Source organism: Paroedura picta, chromosome 8 (genome assembly GCF_049243985.1).
Source record: "Paroedura picta isolate Pp20150507F chromosome 8, Ppicta_v3.0, whole genome shotgun sequence".
In the NCBI taxonomy this organism is placed as follows: Eukaryota; Metazoa; Chordata; class Lepidosauria; order Squamata; family Gekkonidae; genus Paroedura; species Paroedura picta.
The window spans coordinates 60,743,888-60,766,952 of NC_135376.1; positions in this window are offsets into that span (position 1 = coordinate 60,743,888).

Consider the following 23,065-nt stretch of genomic DNA (forward strand, 5'->3'; position numbering starts at 1 on the left):
ATTGCAGTGAGATCATGTATCAGAAAGTGAATTCATTTTGAGTCAAGATTTTTCATTGCAAATGGGACAAATGATAAAAGTGTATATTGTAATTGAAAGATTTCCCCATTGGCTGGGAGAAAAGGGGAGCCATCCATGAGATTATTGCTTCTATTCAATAGTAATCACTTTCTAATGTCTCTTATTCCAGTTTGTTCATGCATGACAAAAATCCCCATCTTCACAACACAAATCTAGTAACAGGAAGTTAAGAAATTTTCCCTTAGTTTGAATAGCATACCAAAACAGTTTGTGGAGATGGCGGTGAAGGTGACAATTTATACATAAATTGCGTCATTCTATAGCTAATATTTTTCGTAAGGCCTACTACAAAGATAGGGTACTGTTTATAATAAATTCCCATTTGCTTACAGAGGTTTCTAGGTTTTTGGGAGACCTTTTTAGTAGTTCAAAAAGAAATGCTGTACTAAATAACACTGATTGTAGGCTGCCTCTGAGCATAAACATTTGAACTGCTCCAGGATTCAGTGCAGCCAGAATGAGTGTGATAAAAGCATAGAAGTTGAGATCTGTGAAGAATTGGAGCTGGAGGCCCAATGAAATAGAAATCTTCTCCTGCATGTTTATTCTAGATCTCAAATTTGAGAAGACTAATTGTGGCTCATCCTGGGTTTTTCTTAAGTTTGTATACAGCCCCTCCCCACAAATGCGTTCAGGGCAGTTCACAGCATAAAAACCTACGTCAGTAAAACGATTATTATAAACCATAAAACCATTTTCTGCATGTATAGTTTGCTCAGTTGAAGAGCCAGTTCGGTGTAGTGGTTAGGAGTGCAGACTTCTAATCTTGCAAGCCGGGTCTGATTCCACGCTCCCCCACATGTAACAAGATGGGTGAGCAGTAATATCAGGGCTTTCTCAATCTCAATTCCCTCATAGGATGGCTGTTGTGGGGAAAGGAAAGGGAAGGCAAATATAAGCTGCTTTGAGACTCCTTTGGAGATAGAGATAAGTGGCATATAAGAATCAACTCTTTTAAAATTCTGTCCCTTCCAGAATTTTCATTCTTTGCTTGTGCAGATATGGTACAGTTGGTGAATGTATTATTTTTCTGCATACATGAGTTCTCTATGTAGAAACACCTGTGCCCCCATTGTGTAGCTTTCATTCACATGAACCAGCCAACTAGATATACTGATGTGGTCCATTCAGGCCTTGGTGGTATTCTAATCTGAATTTTTAAAACTCTTGTTTGGAATGTGACTACTTTAGCTTCCACTTAAAAATAAACAGTGTACAGCTGATGCTAGTACTTATATGGATGAAAAATCATGCAGCCCGAATTGAGATATGATAACACCCCCATTCTGGCAATAGAATGCCTGCTGTACTCTATGCTGAATCTCCAGCCCTTAGACATAAAGAAAAAAAATGCTAGCAATAGGCAATCACTTGGAATATACAAAAGTCAAAATTATGTTTGATATATGCTTACCTGATACTTTCTCTACACAGCTTCCGATGCTAAATTATTCCCTTGCTAGGGATAGGGACTAGGGATAAGAAGGTGTTGGTTCTCTGTCTCAATTTGGTTAGCCCGGCAATAGGTTGGGTAAAATCCATTTCTGTTCTTTTAGTAACTATCGTAAACTAGGATAAAGTCTATTAGAAAACTGCAAGATCACATGAGTGATGGATTCCAAAGGGAAAACAGTGCATCGTACCAGTATTCGGTTTCACATGCTTCCTTTGGTATTCAGGTAAGGCTGCTTTGTAGCAGGGGGTGGTCTTGAAAATCCCTGGTGCACACATGATGTCCTTGATACCAGCTCTAACAGATACTAATAAAACACAGGGTAGATAGGCTGTAGAAACTTTTGTCTCTCTACCACCTCTCCAATAAACTCTGCCCCTGTAATATTATAGTAAACTTTGGATACTAGCTCAAAGTAATGTAAAAATGATTGCATTTTGCTGATTGCAAAAAAAGGACGCCCTCTAAGAACTTGTTCTTTTTAGAAAGTACAACCCCATACAGATCAAGGGATAGCTGTTTCCTGGGGCAGTCCTTCAAAATAATTATTTTCTCTCTTATCTTAATAGAACTATTTTATTCTTTGAGGCATTCTAATGCTCTACTCTCCTGCATATTTAAACTCTGACAACAAATCCTAGCATCCTGATGCCGTCATGAATGTCCTGAGCAAATGACGTAAAACTTTTCATTTGATGATTTGGGTGTGGCTGGATAATACGAGGGAGGCCTAGAAGGACGCTTTGTCTGGAGGTGCGTGGTAACTGTTGACAGGCCTGCCCTGATCCCTGCTGCTATGCATAAACTGCTAATCAGAAAATACAGCCGCTCCCCCCAATAGATAAAACACATTTTATGCAATGAACTCTTAATTTTCTGTTCATGTATTCTGAACCTATGGGATAAACATGGCGCTCGGTTCTCACTCATCAGCAATCTAGCTGACTTGAATTTACAATAATGGGAAGAAAATATCTATAGCATATTCTCAAAGGATGAAAGAGACACTAAGCAGATTCCTATCTGGTTACGTTGGCAGTAGATTGTTTTTGTCTGCCAGGATGCTTAATGTGCTACTGAGATGTATTATAATGACAATCAGTCTATAATCAGCTTATGTCTCCATCTTGTTTCTTTGAACTTGTCATATATTTTAACTGGATCTGTAAAATCCAGTTCCAACTTCCCTTCTTATCTCATTTGTACTCTTTATTTCTCATCCTATAATTTTGTTCCTCTCAAGTAATTCATCAGCATTGCCTGAAGACCAAGATTTAGGCTTGCTCATATTAATATAGTGTCAATCATACATGTTTCATTAAAAATAAGGAGTTTCGTACAAAGGTGAACTTGCCTGAGTAGGAGGCCCCCACAACTGCAACAGGAAGTCTACGATTTCTGCTATTGTGACTTAACATTAAAGTAGGGTTACCAGCTCTGGGATGGAAAAAACCTGGAGACTTTTGGGGTGGAGGCTGCCCAGGGCAGGGTTGGAGATGGGGAGAGACTTCAATGGGATATAATGCCATCTTCTGTCCAAGTTATCCAGGGGAACTGATGCGGCGAGCCTCCTCCTGGGGCCGGGAGAAGGCCCGGGGATGCTGCGGGGTGGGGGGTGGCGGCCTGCCTTCTCCCAGCCCCAGGAGACCAGCCCATGGCCGGGAGAATGCCCCAGGTCGCGGCCCAGTCGCCCCCGCATCCCAGACCCCCGGGAAGCCTTCGCCCTGCGAGGGCTTCCCCGGGGACTGGGCCCTAGTGCCCATTTTATTAAAAAATAAAATGGGCTTTATTTCTAGTTAGATAATGGAATGGAATGGAATGGAGTTTTCCAGATATTATAAGTGCCTGCAGATCATGAAAAGGCAGAAAGATCCATTTTCTTGAATGTGGCACCTTTTTCATATTGTGTCCAACACACAATAACTTCACAAGATCTCCATTAACTCACCAACTGGCTTGAAATTGATACCAAGGCTAACCCCTTACTGTCTTGGCTTGGTTTATTTTTATGTCACTATTTAATTTTTTTTGGGGGGGTGGAATATCTCCATGGTGGTAGGTACTTCCTGTAATAAACACACATATATTAGAAAGGTTGACTTGACTGAGTTTGGCAATGAGTCTGTTTCTTTCCCTGCAAAGGCATGTGTATATTTTAGCTCCTAGGTATGTATATATTTTCCCTGTTGGTAAATTAGTCCCTGATTGTTCAAAAGAAAAAGAAAAATTAGACCACAGCCAGCATAATGCCTGCAAATCAAAAAGGGAGAAAGTTGTCATGCCAAGCCCCTATGCGTTTCGCTTCATCTAGTTTTTAAAAAACCCAAAATTTCACATTAAATACAAATAGTGGACCGCTACCATAAAATTATTATGGACTATTAATATTAATTTAAAAGACAAGATCAAAATTAAGTTCAAGAAAGGACATATATTAAACAGAATAAGGGGAATATACTCTGGACTTGAAGACAGACTATATATATATATGGTAGTGGTTCTACCACTATATATATAAAGTTAATACCAGAAAATTTACTTAGGATCTTTCCCCAGCTATTCAGTTCTATTACAGTGTGGAGGTCATGCAGCTATTGCTTCTAGGATATGGGAGCAGCTATTGAAACATCAAGAAGTTTTGATAGGCAGAGGCAGCTTGCATAAATAGAATGAAGAGCACCTGTGGCACCAGTGGGTTTTCCATGTGGCCTCATATGAATTATTCTTCAGCCATGCCTATTGATAAATGCATTACCTATTAATATTTACTTGACTCCTGGGTAGTGCCATACAACAGTGGTCCCCAGCCCGCAGTCTGGGGACCAGTAGCGGTCCGTAGCTCCTCATCGTCTTCCCCAGCTGCTGCCTCGGAGGCTACTCTGCCGCCGGCTCACCTTTGGTGCTCTCCAGCGGCCGCCATGGCTGGGGCTCCCCCTTGGCGTGGCACTGCGCAGCTGCTGCTGGCAGCGCCCCCCAGCAGGTGGCAGGAAGTCAGGGGTGCCAGCGGGAAAACAAGTGGAGCAGGGGCTTAGGCGGTGGCGATGTCCCTTGGCAAAAGTCTGCCCCCCCCCCCCGGGCCTGAATAAAATTGTCAAGCATTGACTGGTCCTCAGTGATAAAAAGGTTGGGAACCACTACCATACAACAAGCAACTGACTGAAAAAAGAGTCCTCATAGTGGCCATTCTGGAAGAGGTTCATGTTGTGGGTGTTGAGTGCCATCAGGCTACTTCTGACTTATAGTGACCTGATGAATTAATGACCTCCAAAATGTCCTGTCAGGAATAGCCTTGTACAAGTCTTGCAAACTGCGGGCTGTGGCTTCTTTGAGTCAATTCATCTATCTATAATAATATTAATAATACTAACTTTAATCTTATAGCTTGCCTTCCCTGTTGACTCAGAGCAGGTAACATAAAAATTAGACAGTACATTTCAGTATATTTCAACAAAATTATGTTCTAGAAATTAAGTTTAAAATCCATCTCTTCATTATAGTTAAAGATCTCCGAGGGGGGGAGAACTCAGTCATTGTTTGGCAGATTTCCTTCAGGTGCTACTGTTCTGCCTTCAGCTTTTCCTGGCCTTATTGTCTTTTCTGTTGAATCCCAACTTTTCATAATGTGACCAAAGTATGATAGTCTTAGTTTGATCATTTTAGCTTCTAGGGAGAGTGCAGGTTTGATTTGATCTACAATCCACTTATTTGTCTTTTTGGTGGTCTCTGGTATCTGCAAAACTCTCCTCAAACACCACATTTCAAATGAATCAATTTTCTCCCTCTCTGTTTTCTTCATTATAAAACAAAATCAGAGTCTAGTGGCATCTTTAATACAAGGATTTATTCAAGGTGTGAGCTTTTGAGTGCAAGCACTCTTCCTCAGACTAAGAGTTCTTGCACTTGAAAGCTCATGCCTTGATTACATCGTTGTTGGTCTTAAAGGTGCCAGTGGACTCTTTGTTTTATTGTACTGCTTCAGACCAGCACGGCTACCCACTAGAATCTAAGTTTTCTTCATTGTCCTACACCCATACATAGTCATGGGGAATTTAGTATGAATTATTTTGATCTTGGTGACCAGTGACACATCCTTACACTAAAGATCTTTTCAAGCTTCTTCATGGCTGACCTTCCCAATCTCAATCTCTTGATTTCTTGGTTGCAGACAAAGGGATTTCAGGTTATTAGGAGTCCCATGGGGTCCTCAAAGTGTATGCTACAATATGTGAGGTTAAGAAAGGTACTGTCCTAGAACTAGTAATACCAGTCTGTTGAAGAATAAAAGAATGCAAGATAGATCTTTCATGATCAGACTTCCACTCAGTCCGTCATACCGTCCTGGAAAGCATGCTGTGGAAGGCAATGTCCTTCTATTTGTTTCAATTTTAGTAATCAGAAACAACAGTCAAAATGAAGATGCCATTCTTAGTTGTTCCAGCTAATAGTTATTGAATAAGATTATTCAACAATTAATTGATAAATTCACTTAATCCTGTTTTAAAGTAATTTAAGGCAATGGTTATCATCAGTGGTCCCCAACCTTTTTATCACTGGGGACCACTCACCGGGGACCACTCAACGCCTTTTACTGAAGCCTGGTGGGGGGGGGGTAGTTCTTTACTCTCAACCACTGCCCTAGCACTCTCTGATCGCTATGGTAATGTTTAAACATCCCTTCAAAATAAGATACAGACACGCCACAACAATGAACATAAGGAACATTTTATTTTCATGGAAATTTTAACTCATGACAATGACAAATCAATGGGAACCCTGAGCTTGTTTCTCTGCAACGAGATAGTCCCATCTGGGAGTGATGGGAGACAATGACACCTGAAGTGTGTTGTAAAGGGCCAGGGGGGATGAAGTAAAGGGCCGGGGGGGGGGGAGGCATCCTTCAGGGCCCACCTCCAATTAGTCGAAGGACCACATGTGGTCCGCGGCCCACAGGTTGGGGATCGCTAGTTATCACATTTTGTGGAAGAAAATTCCATAAGTGAATGATGTGTTTTGTGAAGAAGTGATTTGTCCTGAACCAATCAATTTCAGCAGGTGACATTGGTGTTATGAGAGAGGAACAAAAAATGCTTTTCTATCCCTTTTCTCCCACAACAAACTTTATATAAACACCTATATATTTTCTCCCCACTTTGCAGGGTTTTTTCCCTAAACCAAAAGGTTCCCAAACATTTGAACCACTCCTCTCAGGGAAAATGTTCCAGCCCTTAGTCATTTTTGGTTTCCTTTCTCTGCACCATTTTCAGCTCATGATTCTTCTTGAGTTGGAGCAACCAGTACTCCAAAGAGTATTCATAAGAGATTATGTAAATGCATTATATTGATGTCCTATTTTCAATAGTTGGAATTGGATTTAATCATCTCTACTGTCCACTGAGTGTATTTATATTGAACTGTCCATTGTAACTCAAGAGCTTTTTCCTAGGCAGTCACTGCAGCCTCATTCAGATGACATGGGTCTGTATGTAAAGGTGTGGACAACTGACTTGAGGAAATGGCTCTAATATCCAAGAGAAGACTGTCACACATGCATGTGAAAATTCATAAAGTGCCTACCATATTCCATAACACCAAATTATTAAATGAGTTATAAATACATTTCCTCCAATCTTGATAGGTTAACTGCTGTCCAAGAGGACACCTTTCTCCTTCATAAAATACAGATGTTAGGTTATGAAGCATCTGGGTATGTTGTCTGATGCTTTCAAGATACTTCAAAAGTATTAAACATTTTTAGGCTAGTTTCTTTCTCTTCCCCCCCCCCCCCATTGGAAGGCTTCACTAGTGACTTCGATTGTTACAATCTTTGTTTGAACTTGTCTCTATAATGCTAGCATGCCATGATGTCCAGATGTGCTAGTTGTCATTCCTTTCCTTTACCGTGTGACGCAGGATACTTGGAGATGGCTACTCTGCACCTGGCATTTATGGGTTTTTTTTCACCTTATGATGGAATTGTTATTAGATTGCTACATTAATATGCATAGCAGATGGGAAATGGGCATGCAAGAAATCACTATTGTCATTACCATCCTTTTCACAGGATAGCAACTGCTGTTGTATGCATGTACCCTGGGAACCAACCATAGATCTAATATACAAAGGGCAACGTCTGCTACTAATGGTGAATTCTCTATCTCAATAGGCACTGATGATTCATTATACTTAAAGGGCTTTGGGTTCACTTATTGACTCCTGCTGGCATTTCTTGGTGCTTTTAAGTACACTGTTTTGATTTCATCTACTTCCTTAGGACTGATTGCTTCTCATCTTTTATGACTCTGGGGGTACTGCAATTTTAATATAGTTGGAGTGAAAGGTCTAAGTGGTAAAGCAGCCTGGTGTATTTCTAAAGAACCAATTTAGCACTAGGAGAAAGTCACTGCTTTGCAGGAAATCAATTATTTGCTGTACGATTTATCCATTTAGAAATGACAGTTGTTAGCTGGGATGCAATATTATATAGCTTGCCTGTTGCCTCATTTTCTGCCGGACAATTTTAATAACTGACTGTACAACAATGGCGCTAGTTGTGTGGCTTGTGGAAAACCACATTTGCAACAACCATCCACCAAAAGAGTCATGTGGCTTCTATATGCCCTGCGTGCCACTCCACCAAACACACACACGCATACAGTTAAGATATTGTGCTGCATATGTAGTTTTAACCTTTTTAACTGCCAGAGTACCTCTGAAGATGCCGGGTTCTCTTTTCCCATTAGTGAAGAACTTTCTCCAGCTCTTGTGTTTCTGGAGTGAGAGGAAGGGCTTACAAGTCAGCTGTATGGAACCAAAATAATGTGCCAGCAGGCAAGTTCTCATAAAGCTGGACTTCGTGTGTTTTTTAAGTTCCCCTATCTCAAAAGTTCCATGCAAGTTGAATTCCAGTGTTGTAGGAGGCTATTGTCTCTCTCTATGCAAAGTGTTTTACTTGAAAGGAATTTTGTTTTATGATTTCCCTTCAACACTAGGATGAGCCATTCCAACATGTGTTGATTCATCCCCATTAACAGCACGCCTGCCTTTTACAACATTGGTATCAGTGCTGGATGATATCAGTGCTGGATTTAGATGAAGAGAGGCCATAGGCTATTCCACTTCTGACCCCCCCCCCAATCCCCTGCCTGGCCTCACAACTAAAGGAAGATGGAAGAGTCAAGACTCAGTGTTTTAAACAAAACTCAGTAAAGATGAGAAGACATTTTATATGCTGCTTTTCTCTACCAGGAGTCTCAAAGCAGCTTACAGTCGCCTTCCCTTTCTTCTCCCCACAACAGATACCCTGTGAGGGAAGTGAGGCTGAGAGAGCCCTGATATTCCTGCTCAGTCAGAACAGCTTTATCAGTGCTGTATCAAGTCCAAGGTCATCTGTCTGGCTGCATGTGGAGGAGTGGGGAATCAAACCTGGCTCGCCAGATTAGACCTTGTTGCTCCTAGCCACTATGCCATGCTGTATGATGATGGATGTGTAAGTAAGTCATGGCTTACAATCATGATGGGTGTATAAAATTTTGCAACTCACAATTCCTCCACAAACACACATAAGATTTTATAGTTAAACACTGTGGTGATTGGGAGGGGAAGCATAAAATTAAGCATTTAATTAAGCATTAAAATTAAACTTTTATAATAATTGACCTTTGTGAACCTTTTGTGGAATAAGCAAGAATTTTTAGGAAAATGAAATTGCACATTTCTTTCTTTCTTTCTTTCTTTCTTTCTTTCTTTCTTTCTTTCTTTCTTTCTTTCTTTCTTTCACTTCAGCTGACAAATTTTATAGGCTGGGAAGTATTAGCAAGATGATCATGACTACCTGACATGACAGTGTGACATAGATCCTTCTTTATGTTGTCATTAAACAGTCATTTTTTAAATACACATTAAGAAATAAACTACAATACTCAAATACACTAAAACTGAAAAAAAATCAGCCTTCTTCATAGCAAAATCTTCTAAAAGTTCATCGAAATCTTACTTTCAATGTACAGAATGCTCAATACGAACAACGTTCCTTGAGACATTGTGGCCCTTAATTAATTTTTAATTCTTTTGCATCTTGAAAAAGACCTGTCTCCCAAACAGTTAGTGACCATATAGCTAAGAAATAGTTCAATAGAGAACAGATTAAGATCTTACCCTATTTGGGGATTCTGTTATTGGCTAATTGATTTTAGACCCCCCCCCCAACTTAGAGCATCTTTCAACAAAGCAAAACCATGCGTAAATGCTATAAATTGGCTCTTCCATAATGGGGGGGGGGAGCATATTCCCAGAGTCATGTCAGTTGGAATACTGGCTCAACATATTTCTGTTATGGGCAAATCAAAAGTATTTGTTTTCATCAAAAAATATGTCCTAGAAACTGATTGCAGTAGTTTGTTCTTAAAAGCCTGTCATGTGTGATCTTTCAGTCTTTCTTTTCCAAAATTTGTATTCCCCCCCCCAAATATGTACTATCTTACTAACCCATGATATTGCAGAACTTTCTGTTTACAATATTGACTATTATACCCTCAGTGATTCTACAGGGGAGATTTCTGAGTATACCTTATTCCGACAGAATTTTCCCTTATGATCTGAATGTTTTGTTTGAATATAAGGGATTATTATATTAAGCCACTAATTGATCAGTCATCCCCCTACATCCTGGAAACTCTTTCTTCTTTGTTTACTGTCAATAAATGGCATACTGCATAGCCAAGGGCTGACACACCAGCTTCACATCAGATTAACATCGACCACGGTACCGAGCCTCCGGCAGCTGCGCCTCCCCCCCCCACACACAGCGAGAAGGAAGGGAAGAGGCAGCCGCGGCCGCCGGAATGCCGGTGACTCATACGCGCATGTACGCAGTTGCCACGCTTGCGCCCATGGTGGCAAAAACACGTACGCGTGGCAACTGCGCGTGTGCGTTTGCGCGCAGCTGCCGTGCATGTGTGCAGCAACCAGGCCGTCGGCTCTCCCCTCACCCCTGGAGGCGGTCCCTGACCTCAGAAAGGTTGGGGACCGCTGGTTAACATCATTTCTGTTAACACTCTAGGGCAGTGGTTCTCAACCTGTGGGTCAGCACCACAAGTGGGGTCCCCTGGGCCCTTCTGCGGGGTTACCAGGTTGGTAGCCCCCGTGGCAACGGTGGCAGTAGCAGGTGGCGGGCAGTGAGCCTGCGCATGCACCTGGGGGAGCTTGCGTGACATGCCTGCTTTTCCCCACCTCCCCGCGCCCTGTGTGGAAGCCAACCGACAGTGGGTGTGCGAGCGGGCAGGCAGTGAGGAGGAGCCCAAATTGCCCGGCTGCGCTTCCAAGAAGAGACAGCGAGGCAGCTTGCAATGGCTGTTGCCCGCCTGCTGATGCAGGCCTCACCCTCTGCGACGGCCAGGAGGTCTGCGGGCAGCAGAAGGCAGTGAGAGAGACCATGCAGCCCGCATGAGCCGCCACAGTGTCTCCTTTCCTTGCCACTTCCCTCTGGGGAAACTGCCTGGCACACGTCCAAGTCGCCCCTTCTGGTGGGCGTTGACAGGTGGGCGGAGGTGGTGGCTGCCTCGATTGTTGTGTGCCTGCATGCATGGACGCACGCTGCTGGCATGGGTGCACGCTGTTGCCACCACCACCGAAGGTGGGGTCGCGGCCCCAAAAAGGTTGAGAACTGCTGCTCTAGGGTTTGCAAATACTCTATGGTAAAACAATGGTTGTTCTTGCAACATACTGGTGTCCCATGATGCTGCTTCCTGTTTTAGCTGGAAGTGACATTGCGCTCCAACAGAATGCTGCCTCCCCTCCCATTGGCTCCTGCCTTCCTTTCAGATATCACTATGGTGTAAAATCTGGCAAGCCTATAGTTGTGTAATTCTGTTTAGGATTTTGCCATTTATGCAATATTGTTATGCTATTGTTTTCAAACTTATAAACCAGAGCTTCTTTGTTTGGACATAAATACCCAAGCCTGAGCCACTGTCCTGGCCAACTAAACATAATGTTCCCTTGTTCCTACAGGCACCCCTTCCTTTCTGTCCCTGCAGAAAAGAATGCCTTTGAAAAGCACAGTAGAATATAGAATACATGCAATTGTCCTTCCTAATGACATTATGTTGTGTGCTTTACTGGGATACATGCCAAGGATACATGCCAAGCAACAGATTTAGTACCTAGCAATCAACTTCCTTACTTTAAACAGAGGTTTACAGCCACACCCAGCCTCAGGTGAATGAGTGTATATTGTCCAGTGTGTCAGAACAGGCCAGTTACTATGTCTACAAGATTTATTTTGGATAATGATTGCTGGAATATCAGAGCAAGTTCTACAGCAACGCCATATATTGGTTGTGACACCAATTAAGAGAAATATATCCAACCAGAATAAGAAGAATCCTACAGGATAAATTAACATCTGCTTTCTATAATTGCAGTTAAGGGATTTAAAAAAAACTGATTCATTGTTGAGGCTTTTTATACAGCCATGCGATTTTATGGTTTATGGAAGTCCATTGTCCCTGTGTATATCCCATGTTGCTTACCACCTAGTTAACGAAGGGGTGGGAGGATGACCGTATATGATGGCAACATAATTTTCTCATGCGTACAATTTAATGAGTGCTTATTATCTCTTTCCTCTTCCATATTCTAATTACTATTTCTTTGACTGTCATTAATATGAATGTTATAAGCTATGAGAATTAGTTTCTTGGTTCTCCTTCAAAGCTCTCATTTCTAATGGTGAGAGCAAACAACTTTTTAAAAAATGCATCAAATCAAATACTTGACATTATCAAGTCTCTAGAAAAACCCGTGGGCTGTACAGGAGGGTGAGTGTATGTTTCAAGAATACCCACAGTTGTATAATGCAAAATTGGATTGAAAAAAGACCTTCCACTCACAGTTTACAAGTTCTCAACTTGTAAAAAGTAGCCCAGCTACACAAGGAGCTGCATATCCAGAGAGCTTGTGGACTAAAATCTCCATTGCTATTATAAATAATAAAGGGGATAGAGGACATCTCTGATGTGTTCCTTTTAAAACTGAAATTGCTTCTTTGTTTCCTATTAATTAAAATCTTTCCTTGTTGGTTCAAATATATTCTGTGCAAAAAACAAAAGCTCTGCCGCCTTTCGTTTTTAAGTGCCAGCAGCCTTCTTGAGACAAATGGAGCCCTTCTCTTATGTACATATCTTCCTTGTTCCAAAAAGCATACCGATGCCTAGCAAACTTAAACCCTTCCTCCCTACACTATCATCTCATCCACAGATTGAGAGTCCTAATGTGTGCCTGTTTAGCTAGAACTGCAGATGAAACAGGCAGCACTTCTTAAAAGACTACCGTGGAGGTCCTGGCCTTTTGTCTTATGTCTAGCATTTTTTCCCTTCAGGACCACACAACTACATTTCCCCACATAGTTGGTGCCAACATGCATCAATTACTGGTTCCTCCCCTGCACTGTCTACCAGCCTATCTAGACTATGCATAATGTCTGCTACCTTTGCATCAGGCAGGCAAGTCACCGTGTACACAGGTTCACCACCCACATATCGATATGCCTAAGGATCAAATCATCATCTAATATGAACTATATTTCCTCCTTGCCCAGGAATGGTATTCTTGGTTCACCAACTGTAGAAGACCTTTTTTTTCTGAGGGAACATTCCCACTTTCATCAGCATGGTGCCCTGTTTCCCCTTGATCCTCATGCTCCCTGACAGGGATGGGGCTGCCTTTCTTGAAGTAGGACACATCTAATAAGTTCCTGAAATTCTTATCCTTGTGCTTAACTGTCTGACTCTGCTTCTCCAAGGCCTATTCTGCACACAATAGATAAAGAACTTTCAATGCATTTTCAAAGTAGGTTTTCCTGTTCTGCACAGGAAAATCCAGCTGCCAAAGCACACTGAAAGTGTATTATCCTATGTGTGTAGAATGGACCCTGGTCAGGCGCTTTGGCCTTGAGGATTCAAGCTCTTTCCCTGAGCACCAGGATAACCTCAGCACACACCCATGATTTAGCAGATAGCCATACATGTTACGCTTAGTACAATACACCGGATAGCCCCCAGTCCCCTGCTTGCATTCTACCTTAATAATTGTGTAGGTAGGTGGAGGATAATCCTCATTTTTATACATTTACAGTAGGAGGGTCATGGCTCAGTGGCATAGCATCTGCTTGGTATTCAGATACCAAGACCTCCATCTGAGATCCTGAAGAGCCACTGACAGTCTGAGTAGACAAAATGCTGATTAGGATGGACTAAGTATTCGTGTGTGTGTTCACAGTTGATAAATTAGTATTTTACTTATTTATCTACTTGAAATATTTATGCTCCACAATTTCTGCTAAATTAGTTACTTATTTAGGTGGCTTACAATTTTCTCTAAAATACATATCTCGAGGGGAAATGCTGTTAACATCTGTGGATGTAGGTACTTGTGCACATTCAGAGCCTTTAAACGACAACAACAAAAAATGTTTATCGAGAGAGTCCCTCTATAGCACAGAGTGTTCAGTTCATCCGTCTGGCCCCAGCTAACCTCTGTAATGAGGAGACAGCCAGCGAGGCATGTGACAAGAAATTCCAGATCATTTATCAGGAAGGGTTTAGAGATGCCCTGGATAGCTGGCTTGTTGTGAGGATGTTGCTGGATTCAGGCTCAAACATATTTTCAGAGAAAAGAAACTGCACAATGAATGGTTTAAGCTGAGTGAGGCAAAATAAATGCATAGTGGATGGATGGATCAAGGGGATGTTTGTGTTTCTGGTGGGGGGCAGGTGGCTGTTCCTACCCACACGTAAAATAAACCGGAATGTTTCTAAGGGGAAAGCAGCAATTTTGATTAAAATACTGCAACTTGGTAACATTAATACTTCCACAAAAATCAATCTGTTGAAGAAGATACAAATGTCACACACAGATTACCTCTGAGGCAGACACCCAACCGTCTATGCTGGCAGAGGTGGCAAAAACAGAGTCATATAACTGGGATTAGATCATTTAGTCCTTGAAGTGTAGTAAACAGCATATTGTATTTCAACTAAAGGTGAATTTAGAATACTCCAGTGTACGGATATCAGATTTGAATAAACTCTCAACCCGGTGAAGAAGAAAAAAGTGCAATTCACACAGTGTAGAGAAAGCCCTCCTATTCCACCAGCAGAAGTATTTGTAATATTATATTCTTTTACCACAGATCAAGAATATTTACCTCTTCCTAACTCTGTGGTGGCAACTGGAGGCATCAGTCATCTGCTCAGTATCTGCATGTCAGGCTGTTATTAAAGGCACAGAAGCATGGCCAGTAAAAAAGTTGGCAGTATAAATGTGGAATGATCATCTTCTTCTGCAGGCCATAACTAGGAAACTCTCCTTTTGAAAGGATTGCTCAGAGTAAAACGTATTTTGCTCTGAATTTTAACCAAAGGGTCCTGTGTTCCATTTCTGGTTTGAGGTCTGTTTTATGGATAGTTTCAAGACATTTAGTGGTTGTTTTTTGCCTTTTTAATAACATTAAAAATATATTGTCTCTGTAGATGCAGCAAATAAATAAATATTCATGCAACACTGTTGATTCATGTATTCTATCCTATACTAGTTACCTTAGAGCAGGCTCCTCATTAAGGTAGTGAATCTCCAGGAAGTCACACATGCAGGGATCCACACAGTAAGAAGTGTTCTGGTGCAGATCCAGCAGGGCCAGGTTCACACTCTTCTCCAGCTGAAGGGCAAAGGCCATGGCTGAAGCTCTATTCCTCCTGCTCCAGTTTTTTAACATCCTGTAGAACAACTCCCCCTCCACATGGTTTTGGAAGGTCAGGAGTTTCTCAGCTTGTTCAGGTTTCTCCTCAGATATGTGCCAGAAAAAGCAGGCGAACTTGGACACATCATCCTGGGTGAAGTAAAATCCCAAGAACAGGTAGGCATAGCTGCCATGGAGGAACTGGTTGACCAGGCTGTTTACTCTGGCTTCACTCTTGGCATGGTAGTTCTGTCAGACCTTGGAGCTCATGGTGCAGTTGGAAGGGAAGAAGGCAGAAGGGAGGAAGGAAGACAGGTGGGTGGATGGGCTGGCTGGTCCAATGGAGAAGAAAGGATGGGCTGGGCTGGAGTGGCCATGATCCTACTCCGTTCAAGCACTGTTGAAGCAAGAGCTGGCAGGAGATGGCCAAAAGTGGGGTGCTCTGGACTGAGAAGGCATCTTTTGTTAGTTGTGTCAGTTTATCTGCGTCTACAATCACCAGGCATGTTGAAGAACTAGGAAAAGAGCTGCATATATCACTGGTTGTGAAGGCAAAAAGTTTTGATTTTCTTTTCTTTGGAATTAGATGAGAACAATGAATATATATACATTGCTCAATTACTAATTTTCATCAGGGGTATAGATTCCAACTTTTAGATTACAGAAGAGCTGTGTGCCCTGGAGAGTTTGAAAGGCACCTCAACTGCAGAAAGCATCCTTGAAGGTGTGTAAATCAGTAGAAAATCTTGGTCTGAGTTGGAATAAATTGAAAAGCATCACAACTGATGGTGCAAGAAATATTGTGGGAAGTAAGACTGGTGTTGTTGCAAAAATCAATGAAGAAATACTGAAATTAAATGGAACACTTCCCAGGCAATTTCATGATGCCATCCATCAGCAAGTCTTGTGTAGTAAGATTCTTCAGTGGGAAAGCATAATGTGTATTATTGTATCCAGCATTAATTACATCAGGCATCATGGCCTTGCTCATCATTAGTTGAAAATTTTTCTCTCAGAGATAGAATATTGGGATGTATTGTACCATGCAGAAGTCAGGTGGCTTAGTAGAGGTGAAGTCCTCAAACATTTTTTCAGTTTTCATCATGAAATTGATGTCTTTCTTAAGGAGAAAGGAAAAGATCAAGAAACACTTTCTGACCCTGAATGGATTTTTTATTTGGCTTTCTTAACAGATATCGCAGAGCATCTGAACACACTGAATCTAAGGTTGCAGGGGAAAGGAAAGCTTGTGTGTAACATGTGTACTGATTTGAAAGCTTTTGAAGCAAAACTAAACATTTTTGTGAAGCAAGTTAGTGAAGGTAACTTTTCAAACTTCTCATGTTGCAATGGACTAAAACTTGAAAAAGATGGGAATTTATAATTCAATGTTGAAAGACACATCAGAGCACTGAACCTATTGCAGGTGGAATTTCAGAACAAATTCACTGATTGCCATAAGTTTGGAAAGGTTGGACATCAATTGGTATGTGTACCTAAATAAAAGGATTGCATAGTAAAATATTGTTCCAAAATGGATTGCATAAAAGTTAATATTTCTTCATTTACCTTTGAATGTTTCCTTTTCATCAAAATAAGTAGGTTAATAATTTTGTTCCATTTTGGTTTAAGATGTGGCTCTCTTTCAGGACTGGGCACACTAATATGGCCCTCATGTGCCAAAAGGTTGGGGACTCCTGCCTTAGAGTGTAATCTCAGTCACTGGACCAAATTACAACCAGTACTCCAACTATAAAATGTCTTTATTTAGGGATTTATTTCTCACCTTACAAATAATATATATGGCTTGTTAAGTAATCATGAACAAAAGATGATGATAAATATTTTAAATTTTTTTGTTCTGCAACCAAAAAAGTTTAGGAACTAAAAAAAAAAGATGAACAGTCAGGGAAGACGTCGAGAACATCTCTCATGGCTGAATCCCCAATAATGGGGTTGGATTTTAGTGTTGCAAAATGAAGACATTGTTTTAATAGAAAATGAGTCCCCTCTGCAACTGAAATGCACAAGTTGTAATTCTTGTTTCTCAATGGTGATCAGAGGCCTGTATGCCAGGCACAAGCCAAGAAGGAATGTGCTGGTCTATTCAGGGCAGCCGTTGCATCGTTGCTTTAACAGAACACAGATGCTTTCCTTTTATTGAGTTAAGCAATAAACCTGTTTGGTTCCTTCTCATGCCATTAATTTTGTTCTAAATGCACTTTTCAAAGTGGCAGCTAGAATAGACTGGAGGCAGCCTCTTTTGTGGCTAAAAATAGGACAGAAAAACACATCTCTGAATAGAAGGTAACAGAGGAACAAGAATATAGTTCTATCAATTTGACTGCAGGGCCAAAACAACAGTTTGCTGAAGATTCATGAGTGATTTCCTCTCTCTAAAAAAAAAAAGTCCAAAAACAAAAAACCAAACCCTTTCTTCTTTTTTACTGAAGGACAATTGCAATGTACTATTTGGAACACTGGCATTAGAGGAGGAAGGGATACTTTTTGCTCTACTACTGTTTCCCTTATCAAACTCTGTCCCCACCCCCAAACTGCTGTTTGTCCTGTGGGACTATTAGATCTGTCAGTTCAGTCAGGACACAGACACTTCAACTCCAACACAAAAAGAACTTTTATTAACAAGGAGGAAAACTGAACAGCCACAGGGAGAATACACAGGCTTTATATACATATATAACTACTTCAGGCCACACCCCCTAGACACAGTATCAGTTGTTAATGTACCGTTATAAATAGTTACTAACCACACTCTCCCGCTTGGCCACTTGAAACATTCTAGCAAATTGTACCAGGTCCTGGCCCAAACTCAGAAACATGAATTCTATTACATTAATGTATATTCATTCATAACAGGGGCACATTTCTTTCCTCTTCTGAACTGACTGCCATCACAACTGCATTTCAAGAATTCTTGGGAGATTAGTGTATGATCCCCCACATAATTTGTAGTTTGGCTTTTAATGTGGATGACACAGTAAGAATATGATAAATGGTGAATGCATGCATTTACAGAGAGGCGTCACAATATATGGAAGTTGCAGAATTATTTATTTACTAACACAGTAACAACATCAAGTAAACAATGTGGTAGCAGTAATAGCAGTAATAGCAGTAGTTCAAATTGGTTCAGTAACTGGTTGAAGAACATTAAAATGTTAACTATCTCACGGTTTGTTTAGAGTTCATGGGGAGAAGTTCTGGGGAGCCCAGTAGATGTCGATTCAGTCAACCTCAACCAAATGCCTGGCGGAATAACTTCATTTTATAGGCCCTGCAGAACTGATCTCTTCTAGAAGCACCAGGTGGGGGCCAGGACAGAGAAAGCTCTGGCCCAGGTTGAAGTCAGATGAGCTTCCTTGGGGACAGGGATCACCCACCACTTAGGAGTGGCAGAGGTTAGAGCTCCTTTGGGTGCTTAACATTCCATGATATATGTTCGGCAATGTTTGTCTTCCATGCCGCACCAATAGAATACTGATGAATGATATTTGAAGACAGCATAATCATTATGGGAGTTATATTACAATTTTTTCCTGCATCTATTGCCTGCATCTATTGCCTACTATTGCATTGTTTATAAACTTCAGCAAGGCAGTCTTGACCTGGAAATATTTTGTTTGCGTATGCAGTGGGCTATGCTCTGAAGGGACTTACAAAAACTCTGTGTCGTTATCGTATGGACGGTTTTCCCATAGAAGAGAGACTGCTGGCAAAGAGTTTGGGATATCGCTAATTACAATTAGTATCAAGGATGTGAGTAGCATGGTAAATGAGTGTATTAATTCATGATGTGGCATCAGTCATTGTTGATAGTAATCTTACATGCTCTGTAGGCAAAATCTCTGTGTGACTCAATGCAATCTCTGCAGCCAAAACTGTGAAAAATGTCTTGTGTTTTCTTTTTTAGGCTGCTTTAACGCCCATTGGATAATGTACTACCTGAACTTTCAGTGCACCTGAGTGAAACAGGAAAATCCACTGGCCAACCATCACTCCAGTGTACTGAAAGGGTACTTATCCAGCATGTATGAAAGCAGCCTAATAGTATAGAAAAGCAGGCTAGTGTGATAGAAATTATATAGAAATATGATGGCTCCAGTGCCATTAGGGAAAGTTTTAGGGAATAATTAGGCTTTGAAGACAGAAGAAAGAGGTGAGGAGACGATGAAAATGTCCCTGGGGTGGGGTACGAGTCATAAAGTGCAGGCCTAGAAAAGCAATACTGGAACAGCTGCTGGGAGAAGTAGCCACTGCCAGTAGTTTGCTAGCTGAGACAGTGCCCATTCTGCACCCACTGGATAATGCCCTTTCTTTTCTTTTTTTTTCCTTTTTTTAAAATACTTTATTAGTAACTTTATTAATAATACATTTCCATAATAACATAAATCTTGTAGTCTTCCAATAAAACATGGTTAAACTTCCAGTAACACTTTATACAACATATTGTATAATTTTTGTACACTGAGACAAATGCAAATAAACAAATTCTGAACCTCCTATTTAAATCTCAACTGAGGATTCCCACTCCAGATTTATATATGTTTTCCCCATATAATTCCAAAATGGTCTCCATTGATTTTTATACTTTTCTAGGTTTGTGTCCTTAAACAATGCTGTGAGTCTAGCCATTTTTGAAAGATCCAATAATTTCATTTTCCAGTCCTCCAGCGATGGGGTCTCCTTTGTTTTCCAAACTTTTGCTACCACCATTCTGGCTGCTGTTAAGGCATACAATAACAATATATTCAGTTCTTTAGGTATTGCATCTCTTGTTATACCTAATAGAAATAATTCTGGTTTCTTTTTGAAGTTAACACCCAGCATTGTCTTAAGTTCTACATATATTTTATTCCAAAATTTAACCATCCCTGGGCAGCTTCACCACATATGGAAAAAGTGGCCTTCATTTATCTTACATTTCCAACATCTCTTGTCAGTATCCTGAGACCATTTTGCCAATTTTGACGGAGTTAAGTACCACCTAAAGTACATCTTATAAAAATTTTCCCTCAAATCATATCTGAGAACTTAATTTGTTTCTTCCATAAATGTTCCCAAGTCTCCATATCTATGGGATAGCCTAGATCCTTGGCCCACTTAACCATGACTAATTTAACACTTTCCGTTTCAGTGTCCCACTCTAATAGCATTTTATAAGCCTTTGATATAAGTTGCTCATCCTTGTCTATTATCTCTATCTCAAATCTGGATTTCTTAAAACTAAAACCCATTGCTTTGTCTCTCTTAAAACAGGGGTCCCCAACCCCCGGTCCGCGGCCCTGTACCGGGCTGCAAAGGCCATCATACCGGGCCGCCAGCGGCCATGCCTGCCTCCCCCCTGCAGCGAGAGGGGGGGAAAGAGGCCGGCACGGCAGCTGGCACGGCAGCCAGCACGGCACCTGGCACGGCAGCGACGCTAACGCGCACGCGCGGAACTGCTGGTAACTCTGTGCATGTGTGTTAGCGCCACCTGGTAGCCAAAACGCGCATGCGCAGCAATTGGGCATGCGCATTTATGAGCATTTATGAGTAACTGCGGCAGCCAGGCCGCTGGCTCTCCCCCACCCCCGGAGGCGGTCCCCGACCAGATGAAGGTTGGGGACAGCTGTTTTAAAACATTCATATAGCTGGTGGTACTGAAACCATCCATCCACTGCCTCAGACATTTCTTCCCACCTCAATATTTTAGTGCCTTCTTTAGAGTTAGTCAAAATATCTCTGTATCTAATCCACTGATCTCTCATATTCTTTTCTGGTCTTTTAACTATCTCTTTAGGAGAAATCCAAAGTGGGGTACACCTCTCTAACCTAACTTTATATCTATTCCATGTCTGCAGTAAGGCTCTTCTTACAAAATGATTCTTAAAATCTTTATGTATCTTCTCTTTATCATGCCACATGTAAGCATGCCATCCAAATCGTCTATCAAAACCCTCAAGATCTAATAGTCTGGTATCCTGCAATGTCACCCATTCTTTAATCCAAACTAATTTAACAGCCTCATGGTATAGATATAGGTTTGGAAGAGATAGCCCACCTCTTTCCTTTGAATCTGATAAGATTCTATAACTAATTCTTGGTCTTTTCCCTGCCCAAACAAAATTTTGAATATCTTTCTGCCATTTTAAAAAACAATTTTTTCTTAATTATAATCGGGATTGATTGAAATAAATACATCATCCTTGGCAACACATTCATTTTTATAGATGAAATCCTTCCTAACAAAGAGAGGTTAAGTTTATTCCATAAAATTAGATCTTTCTTAATATCCTCCCATACTTTCTCATAATTATTACGGAATAGTGTTATATTTTGATTAGTCAACCAGATACCCAAATATTTTACCTTTTTTTCACATCTCAAACCACTCATCTCCTGTAGATAATGCCCTTTCAATGCACTTTAGAAGTTGATTTTCCTGTTTTGCACAGGAAAAATCTGGCTGCAAATGCACATTGAAAGTACCGTGTCAAAAATGTAAGAGCTAGGATCTCAGACAGCTTAGGTCAACTCCCCTCTGAGGTGAAACTGGGTCCTTCTGTTTTACAAAGTAATAAAGAAGATGTTGGATTGTCTTTGTCTCGGAAAGTAGATCTCCCAATGTTTCTTTTTTAAAAAGAAGAAATTTTCAGCAGTTGTGGGGGAAGGGAAGCTATGAATGTGAGTGGAACAGTAGCTATAGGAGGGTTAATTGTTCCCCCTTCCCTGAGCCAAATTGTCACCCCGGAGATGTTGTTTGCTTCACTGGGGGAAAAGCATTCAGGCAGGGGAGGAAGTGACTAGATCTTGGACAAATGAAGTGCCATTTTAAGAAACCTGTATTTTGAGATAAGGGAAGTAATACTATCCTGGATGGAATGTTTTGTTTTTTTTAAGTAGTTTCCCTCCTTGGATTTCTGACACCATTAATTTCCCTACGGAATAGACTGAGGACACTGATAGAAAAGGCTTTGATGTAGTTGCTATCAGATATCTGGAATTCTTAGGATAGGATGGGTATAAATGTAACAATGGGATCTGTAAGTTATATCACATGCCGATAAAAAAACATGCACATGCAACAGGATTACATTAAATAACATAAGCCTGAAATTCAGCAGTGTGCTGTTTCAGTACCCTCAGCACCCTACATTTAAAATTAATCACCACCAACAGTTATTTCGTTTTTGCCTTGCACTTGATTTGTATTTACAACGACAAAGACTGAGCTTTAAGACTCAAGCAGGGATCCTCATTAAAGCATTATCATGATCTATTACATGTCAAAAACCACAACTTTTTTTTCTTGTAAAATTTGCCTTGCATAATATGGTAGTGCATGGTTTTGAGTCCAGTGGCACCTTTAAAACCATCAAAGTTTAATTCTGGATGGAAGCTTTCATACACATGAAAGCTTATACCTAGAATCGAACTTTGTTGGTCTTAAAGATGCCACTGGATTCAAACTTTGTTCTGTTGCTTCAGACCAGCACAGCTATCCACCTGAGCATATGGTAATGTTACTACTTTAAACAAAAATAGGAATTACAGTGGGAAACTGTTGACCATCAAAGGCTTGGATCCTGCTGAAAATGTCTATGACTGGAAAGGGGGGCATTTTTCACCAATTTACCCATCGTCTGCAGACCTCTGGATCTCCTTGCTAGGTGTCCTTTCCCTGGAAACAGCATTGGGACGTATTTGGAGCTTCAGCAGAAGGGAGGATGTCATGTTCTTGGTTTAAAACTGTGGGCAGGCAGGTAGTTGTAAGTTTCCTGCATTGTGCAGCGGGT